Below are 9,432 nucleotides of genomic sequence, written 5' to 3'. Positions count from 1 at the left end.
CATACCGAGTTAAACATGTTGACAAAAAGAAGCAACACAAACATACAGTAGCAGTAGGGGTAAGTTAGGGTTCAGTAGCAAGAAAATATTCGAAGCACAGTAGTCAAGTAGATCAAGTAGTCACATAGAATCAACAATGAAAAAGAACATAGTAACAGGTAAAGAGAAATCAAAAACAAGTAAAGGTCTCATAGTAACAAGTGAGGAAAACCTTTTTAAGAAATTAGGGTTTTAACAACAGTCAAGTTTAAGAACTCAGAATCAGATAAGTCACACAAAGAAAAGAGAATCAGAAACAAAGAGCTTAATCGAACAAGTATACAAACAAACAAGCAGTTTCAGAACTCGGATAAGACCCAAAAGACCTGGGGTTTTCAATATGCTGAATCAAATAGAAGAAAAACATAAACAGTTGTTTGAACATAGCAAAATCACGAAACAACACCAAAAATCAGAGAAGAGATCTTTAAAAGAAGTTAAGAGAAAACCCTAATCGTTAAAAAATGAAGAGTTGTTTTGAAAGAAAATCGAGAGACCTTCACGAAAACACTTAAGAAGTTCGTAGTAAGCACAGATCTAAGATAAATCTGAAAAAATTGAAAGATCTTAAAGATTAGGGTTTCGAAAAACCCAGAAAAGATGAGAAAGACCTTGAAAGTTACCGATCTAACCAGGAAAGTCAAGGATCTGCCTTGAAAGGCCATGAATGGCTGGAGAAAGGCCATTGATGGCTGGAGAAAGGCCATGAACAGAAGTCGAGAAAGGACTGGACCAGATCCCTTCGAGGTCTGGCCATGGAACCATAGAAACAAATACCCAAAAGCCACAAGAGGCCGATACACATCTCAAATGGCCATGGGAGGCCATGGATTAGGCAGGGGTCGAGGTGGATTAGGGTGAATTTAGATGGAGGCGGCTAGGGTTCATGAGGGGTTGCAGAAAAAATTGAGAGAAGAGGGATCCAAGGGTGACATTTGGTGGAAAATGGATTAGGGTAAGGGGTCGTTTGGGGTTAAAAATGGAAAGGGAGAATATTGGTCATTGATCTAAATGATCAACGACCTAGATTAAAGAGGGTAGGTGGGGGATCCGAGTTGGACTGGTTCAATTGGGTTAGGGGTCGGGTTTGAATGAAATTGGGCCAATTGGGTCTAATTTGGGGTCAGATTTAGGCTACAATTTAAATGCAATTGGACTATTATTTAAATAGTCAATTTTTCTCTTTTAAATTTATAAAAAATAGTAAATAAATTTTGGAAACAAATTGAAAGAACTAAAATGATTTATAACATATAGTTAACAATTTAAAAATAGAGGACTTAATTTTATGAATATAAAATGCAATTAAACCTTAAAAAGGCTAATACTGTAATTATGTGCAATTAGCTTTTAAAAATATTAAATAAATTTGTAAAAATATGCAAAAATTTCCTTAGATATATTTTACATAAATATAAAAATCCAATAAATTAATTACCAAAAATAATAATTTTGGAAATAATTATTGGATTTTTATTGATAAAAGAGGGAAATAAATTGATTTAAAAACCTTTAAAAATTATGAAAAAATAATAAAACATTTGTACATACTTATATATGCATATATAATACTATTTTGAAGTTATTTTGCATATTGAAAATATATCAGAAAAAATTGGGTATCAACAACATGTAGAAATAGAAGAGTTATATTCTTCACATCATTCAGATCTGATCTATTTCTCAGTTTTGAGCTATCTATTTAACTTGAAAGCATCCCTACATTTCTACACTATTATTCTATTTTTAACTGTGCCGGTTGAGTTTGTCACTTCCTTTCAGTCTAAAGATTGGATCTGTTACTTACTGAGTTGGTTGTACTCACGTTACTCCATGCACCTTGTGTGCAGATCCAGGCGCTTCTGGTCATGGCAACTGATGATTGAGGAGTCACATCCCGGATACTATCGAGGTAGCTGCATGACATTCGTATGCCTTGACTCCCCTTCATTATCTCTATCTATATTTCAGGTTTTATCCCTTAGACACTGTAGTAGACTGTATTCTGGTATAGATGCTCATGTACTCTGTGACACCCTAGTTTTAGGATGGATTGTATCGTATTTTGGATTATTTCTGTTTTTAAAAATGCTTTTTGCTTAAATATTCATTGCTTCCGCCTTTATTTTTCAAAGTTTTACTATATTGAGATGTTGAGTAATGCCTGGCCTAGTTCCACGATAGGCACTCTCATGATGGTTGATTTTGGGTCGTGACAAGTTGGTATCAGAGCCTAGGTTACATAGGTCTCACGAGTCATGAGCAGGTTTAATAGAGTCTTGCGGATCGGTACGGAGACGTTTGTATTTATCTTCGAGAGGCTGCCGAATCCTTAGGAAACTTCACATTCTTGAATTCTTGTCGTGCGAATCTGTTGATTCTTGTAACTAAATTTCTATTATTATATTCTCGCATAGATGGTGAGGACACCGACTATTGGGCATGATGGATAGCTACCAGTACCACCAGTCAGGGCCGCGAGAGGCTGGGGTCGCGATAGGGGCAGAGGTGCAGCTCGCACAGTAGCTAGGGCAGCACATGCAGAGGTACCAGTTGCCCCAATTTAGGAGCAGGTCCCAGTTATGGATGCACCAACAGGGCCAGCTCAGACACCGCCTGTGCCCATTGTTATTCTAGGCCTTTATGAGGCCTTACCTCTGATTCTGACCGTGTGCATCAGTCTTGCTCAGACGGTCTATGTTCTGGCCACAACAACCACTTCTAAGGCCAGGGAAGACACTCAGACTCCCGCTATTTGTACACTAGAGCAAGTGATGCAGAGACTCCAAACACCGGGGGCACCACCAGCCTAGTCGGTTGTAGCTGCTCAGGACTATGTGGTTCCTGTCATGCCTGATGATGAGCATCATATATTTGAGAGTTTTGGGAGATTCTAGCCTCCATCTTTCAGTGGTACAGAGGCGGAGTATGCACAGGGTTTCTTGGATAAGTGTCAGAGGATGCTCCATACAACAGGTATTCTAGAGACCAGTAGGGTCTCGTTTACTACTTTTCAATTCTCTAGAGCTGCCTTTAGTTGGTAGGAGGCTTATGAGAGGCGTAGGCCGATGAGTGCAACACCACTTACCTGGCAGGAGTTCACCATTCTCTTCTTGGAGAAGTTTGTGCTGCAGTCTTGCAAAGAGGAGCTGCGCATACAGTTTGAGAAGTTGCATCAGGATGATATGACTGTGACTCAGTACGAGATGAGGTTTTCTGAGTTTTCCTATCATGCGGTTTGGTTGGTTCTTACTAATAGGGAAAGGATCAGGAGGTTTATTGATGGCCTAACATTTTAGCTACAGGTGCTTAAGACTAGAGAAAGGGTGTCTGGTGCTACTTTCGATGAGGTTGTTGACATTTCTTGGCAGATAGAGTTGGTCCGCAGCCAGGAGCGGTTGAGAGGGAGGCCAAGAGGTGTCGTGGATCAGGTAGTTTGAGTGGTGTTCCTTTGGAAGGTCACTTCTACCACAGCAGGGTTCTTCCTTACAGGCATGCTCAAACGGCTCGCCTAGTTCACCGTGGTGCATTATCTGGCCATGGTTCTCACAGTTCTCATCAGGGCCACTCATCTCTCAGTGTCCTTCCAGCTCAAAGTTTGTCTCATGTACCATCAACTCATGGTTCATCTATGTCGAGTCCTTCTAGTAGTTATCTCGGTGCTCGGGGCTCTCTTCAGTCCCCACTGCCATTTGCAAGGAGAGGTTGCTTTGAGCATGTAGATTTGGGTCATACTAAGAGGAATTGTCTCAACTTAGTAGAGGAGTCAGCCTACGACTTCAGCACCAGTTATTTCACCACCCGCCTAGCCAGCTCGAGGTGGAGCTTAGTTAGCTAGGGGTTGCCCTAGAGGGGGAGGCCGATCAGGCCCGATTCTATGCACTCTCTATTATACAAATACTATTGATTTAGACACAGTGATCACAAGTATTGTCTCAGCATGTTATCGAGATGCCTCTGTATTATTTGACTCTGGTTCCACCTATTCATATGTATCATCATATTTTGCTCATTATCTGGATATGCCCCGTGAGTCTTTAGCTTCATCTGTTCATATATCTATGCAGGTGGGTGATACTATTGTTGTGGACCGTATATGTTATACCCCGCAATATTACGATGATGTTACGTCCTGCAGTATTATATTACAATGATGTTATGCCTTGCAGTATTACATTACGATGATGTTACGCTTCACAGTATTAAGTGACGATAATGTTGCACTATGCAGTATTACATTACAGTGATGTTATGCTTTGCAGTATTAAGTTACGATGATGTTGCACCCTGTAGTATTGTACGTTGAATTTGTCATAAGATAATTGACATCAGTCCAAGTAAAAGATTATTTGGAGATTTTAAGGATTATGCCATTTCACAAGTGATGAGTAAATTCGTGAAGGTGAAGGGGAAGCAAGTCAAAGAAAATGAATTTTCGTCAAAGTTTAGTATTTTGGAGTAAAATATGGCCCGAGCTAAAATACCCAGTACTTATAGACTAGTACCATACAAGGTACCCCATGACCATGATAGTAGGTGTATAAGATGTGTTAAAAGTGAGTAGTATTTTAAGTAATTCTAGACAATTTTTAATTATGCGAATAATTGGTTAATTATCGGGTAACGAGACATTACCTAATTACCCAATAAGTGGATAAAGATAAATAATTTCCACTCACCCCTCCAAAAACATGGAAGTGGCCAATACTTAAGGGAATGACTCCTTAGTCATTTTAATAGATGGCAACTAAGTTAGAAAGGAAAGGGACACATCATATGTTATGATTACTATACATTTCTTACATCAAAACCTTTACAAGTAAAAGGTATTAGCATTATTCAATCAAAAGGAAGACGTTAGACTTCTTAGCCTTAGAAACATTAGCCATTTTCAAGCTTTTATAGCTAATTTCTTCATTTCTTGAAAGCACTAACATAACGTTAAGCAAGCTGCAACAAAAATTTTTTCCAACCAACAAAATCAAGCGAGAATTACTAGAAGTTTAACAACGTACAAATTTTGTGGTTCAAAAGGGGTACGATGCAACCTTTTCCAAGAGTATCATACGAATTTTCCTCTACCCCAGGTATGTTAAGGCTATCCCTTCTTTCTTTTGGCATGATCCATACGATACGAACGAAACGTGCAAATGCACAAATTCCATGAATGACTCTATTCATAGAAGTATTAGAGATATCTATGTTCTTGAATTTCCATGTGTCATAATATTTTATCATCTGTTCATGGGTCTCAGAAAAATACGAAAGTTGAAAAGAGTTTACTTTATTATATTACTCAAAGGTAAAATGGTCTTATGACATTCCGAAAGATTTTATTAACGTACTTTTCATATATTGCGTTCATGTACATTTACCTGTGACCAGATAGTGTTATATATGCGTATATATATATATATATATATGGGGGATATGGGAAAGGTTATGGCGTTATATATGCACCACCGCCTGATCAGCTTGTATACGTTGATAGTTTTGCCCACAGTAGCCGATATGACATGATGGTATGCCCTTAGAGGCTGATGATATTATGAAACATGTACCTATGAACGACATGGCATTCATACGCATATGCATGACGCTAAAAGTATTTCATGATTTACAGAGTTATCCAGACTTACAGGTTGAGTCAATTACTCTATATTTCGTTCATGTCTATTATGTACTTATTTATGTGCCTTACATACTCGGTACATTATTCGTACTGATGTCCCTTTTGCCTGGGGACGTTGCATTTCATGCTTGCAGGTCCCAATAGACAGGTCAAGAGCCCTCCAAGTAAGTTATCAGCTCAGCGAAAGATGTTGGTGTGCTCTATTTGCTTCGGAGTTGCTTGTTTGGTTGGTATGATTTAGACGTGTATTGTTCGGTATGGTGGGACTCTGTCCTGACCTTTATGAAAATTTCATATTCTTAGAGGCTTGTAGACAAATGTCATGCACGTAAGATATTGTATGTCCTTGTCGGCCTATATTCAGCGTACAAATGGTTATTTTGGGCTTGTAGGCCCGTATGACTTATGTATAGATTGGTATTACGTGTTGTATCCGACCTATTTCATGGTAGCCTCTTCGGCTTAGTTATTTATGATAGTATGCCATGAAAAGATATGTTATATTGGTACTCGATTGAGTAAGGTACCGGGTGCCCGTCGCGGTCCATCGGTTTGGGTCATGACAAAAGTGGTATCAGAGTAGTTTTGTCCTAGGGAGTTTACAAGCCGTGTCTAGTAGAATCTTGTTTATGGGTGTGTCGTGCACCAAAATTATAAGCAGGAGGCTACATTGTATTTATGATTATCACTCTTTCTTCTTACTCTAGATCGTGTGGTAGAGCTCACTTATAAGAATTCAAATTCCGAAATTCTATAAGATGATACCTACATTTGGAAAGAAGGTTTGAAAGAAAAATAGTTGTGGAAGCGTTGAGTCAGAGGAATTGGGTTTTTGTATGATGCCTACGATAAGTAAATGTGAGGTCTTTAGCAGATCATGGATGTACTGGAATGTATAAGCTTCCTGATAAGAAGCCTTAAGGCAAGAATGCCTATCCATTTTTATGGTGAAAGACAATGAGAGATTAAGAAGATAAATACAAGTTTCAACAAGTAAAAGAAGCAAGATGAAGAAGGGTACGAGGCGCCCAGTTAATGAAGATTAACATTGTTTATAATTCAGGCAGAAGAACATAAGCTTTTTGAGTTATATTCAACAGTAACAGAGGTATGTACAATTGGTCACACCCATTTCAATTATGCCCTGTGGGGGCTAACAGGTATAGTTAAGAGAAGGTCGGGATATCAAGATCCAGCTGGAGTTAGGATAACCAGATCTATGAAATTATATAGGGCCATATTTTCAAGTTCTACAAAGTATCGAGCAAAGAACTTCAGTACACTTATAGATGCCCAGAAAGGCATCCTATTAAGCCTTGTATATGTTTACAAAATAAGGCCTAGAGATTGATAAAAAGCTAAAAGGAAAAAGGAAAGATGAGTCGCATAAGCGCACTTACAAAGCCACGGTCATACAGGCTACATGACATGAGGTAGCAACAATTGCGAGATTAGCAAGATTTCGACCACAAGTCATGATATGAGCAAAAAGACTAAAGGGGGGAATACCCTAGACTTTGAATTTATTCACAGAGCAACTGCTTAAATGGCAACGCGAGTATTAAGGTATTCACAAAAGCTATAAGTTATAAAAATGATAAGAGCATCAATCAACATTCGAGGACGAATGTTCCAAAGGGGGGAATGATGCTACACCCTGCAATATTACAATGATATTACGTCCTACAGTATTATATTACAATGATGTTACGCCTTGCAGTATTACATTACAATGATGTTACGCTTTGCAGTATTAAGTTATGACAATATTTCACTATGCAGTATTACATTATAGTGATGTTACGCTTTGCAGTATTAAGTTACGATGATATTGCACCCTGTAGTATTGTACGTTGAATTTGTCATAAGGTAATTGACATCAGTCCAAGTAAAAGATTATTTGGAGATTATAAGAATTATGTCATTTCACAAGTGATGAGTAAATTCGTGAAGGTGAAAGGGGAAGCAAGTAAAAAAAATGAATTTTCGTCAAAGTTTGATATTTTGGAGTAAAATATGGCCCGAGCTAAAATACCCAGTACTTATGGACTAGTACCATACAAGGTACCCCATGGCCATGATAGTAGATGTATAAGGTGTGTTAAAAGTGAGTAGTATTTTAAGTAATTCTAGACAATTTTTAGTTATGCGAGTAATTGGTTAATTACCGGGCAACGAGACATTACCTAATTACCCAATAAGTGGATAAAGATTAATAATTCCCACCCTAACTCTCCAAAAATGTGACAAGTGGCCACAACCTAAGGGAATGACTCCTTAGTCATTTTAATAGGTGGCAATTAAGTTAGAAAGGAAAGGGACACATTATATATTATGATTACTATATATTTCTTACATCAGAACCTTTGCAAGTGAAAGGTATTAGCATTATTTAATCAAAAGAAAGACGTTAGACTTCTTAACCTTGGAAACATTAGCCATTTTCAGGATTTCAAAGCTAATTTCTTCATTCCTTGAAAGCACTAACAGAACGTTAAGCAAGCTGCTACAAAGCATTTTCCAACCAACAAAATCAAATGAGAATTACTGGAAGTTTAACAACGTACAAATTTTGTGGTTCTAAAGGGGTACGATGCAACCTTTTCCAAGAGTATCATACAAATTTTCCCCTACCCTAGGTATGTTAAGGATATCCCTTCTTTCTTTTGGCATGATCCATACGATACGAACGAAACGTTCAAATGCACAAATTCCATGAATGACTCTATTCCTAGAAGTATTAGAGATATTATGATGACCCAAAATGTCATCTTTAAATTAAATAATCATCTCGGTGTTTTAGGACTTTAAAAGCACTATCAATAATTACTCGACTTGCGTGCGCAGTCCATATAATTTTTCGGAAGGTTTTTATATGAAAAATGGATTAAATTGTGAATTAGAGCTTTAAAACTCAACTGAGTTGACTTCGGTCAACATTTTGAGCAAACAGACTCGGATCTGAGTTTTGACCATTTCGGTAGTTCTGTATCGTGATTTGGGACTTGGTCATATGCCCGAAATCAAATTCGGAAGTCCCTAACTTAAATTATCGCCATTTAACGAAATCTAGAAATCTAAGGCTAAAGATTTCTTAAGTTTGACCGGAGATTTGACTTTTGAGTAAACGGCCCTGGATTAGAATTTTGATGATTCCAATAGCTTCGTATGGTGATTTCAGACATAGGCGCATGTTCGGATTTAGAAGTCTGTAGGATAATTTGGCGCATTTTGGCAAAAGTTGAAAAATAGAAGATTTTTGGAAAGTTTGACCGAGGGTTGACTTTTTGACATCAGGGTCGGAATCTAGTTCTGAAAATTTCATAGCTTTGTCATGTAATTTATGACTTGTGTGCAAAATTTGAAGTCAATCGGACTTGATTTGATCGGTTTTTGCATCAAATATAGAAGTTGGACATTTCTAGTATCATTAGGCTTGAATTGGGTTGTGATTCACAGTTTTAGTGTTATTTGTTGTGATTTAAATTTTTGACTAAGTTCGTATGATGTTTTACTGGTTGATGTATTTTGTTGAGGTCCCGAGGGCCTCGGGTAGATTTCGGAAGGTTAACGGATCGATTTAGACTTGAAGAAAAGCTGCTGCATTTTTTTCACAACAACATGAATAGTAGCCTTGAACAATATTCATGAACAGTAGCCGTGTACAGTAGCATTGAACAGTAGTCGCGTACAGTAACATGCATGAACAGTAACATGCGTGAACAGTAACACGCGTGAACAGTACCGTGAAAAATTCTGGA

The sequence above is a fragment of the Nicotiana sylvestris genome, chromosome 3 (assembly GCF_000393655.2).
Source record: "Nicotiana sylvestris chromosome 3, ASM39365v2, whole genome shotgun sequence".
Taxonomy (NCBI): Eukaryota; Viridiplantae; Streptophyta; class Magnoliopsida; order Solanales; family Solanaceae; genus Nicotiana; species Nicotiana sylvestris.
The sequence above is the reverse complement of the archived record's forward strand: the minus strand, read 5'-3'. Positions refer to the sequence as shown.